The following is a 423-nucleotide window of genomic DNA, read 5'->3' as shown; positions in this document are numbered from 1 at the left end:
GATTTGATGTAGATGGCGCTGAAGCATTGTGGGAAATGTATTCATTTCACGTGAATATGAGTTTTATCTTTATCGAGAGGCGATAGGCTGTTTGTTTTTTTTTAACGCAGACCATGGTACAGTCACGAGCAAACGTACTTAAAAACGAAAGTGCATTTTAGACTGAAACCAGTCGCTTTATTTATGCAATTTGTCCTCCTTGTTGACCTCTGCCGTTGACTGGTTTGCTACACGCTTAGCTACAGACGGTCAGCAGATGGCGCCAACACATTTGACAGGTGAGTATCTCAGAGTGTACATGCAGGCAGGAGCAGCAGCTGTGTCGTGTCCCTAAAAGGTGAGTAAAGTGTGTGCTCTTGTGAACTCCTGGGAAATTCAGAGATGACAAAGCTATGACCAGCTACTAACCACAGCAGTAATAGT

This window comes from Acanthochromis polyacanthus, chromosome 4 (assembly GCF_021347895.1).
Source record: "Acanthochromis polyacanthus isolate Apoly-LR-REF ecotype Palm Island chromosome 4, KAUST_Apoly_ChrSc, whole genome shotgun sequence".
NCBI lineage: Eukaryota > Metazoa > Chordata > Actinopteri > Pomacentridae > Acanthochromis > Acanthochromis polyacanthus.
Note: the sequence above shows the minus strand (reverse complement) of the source record.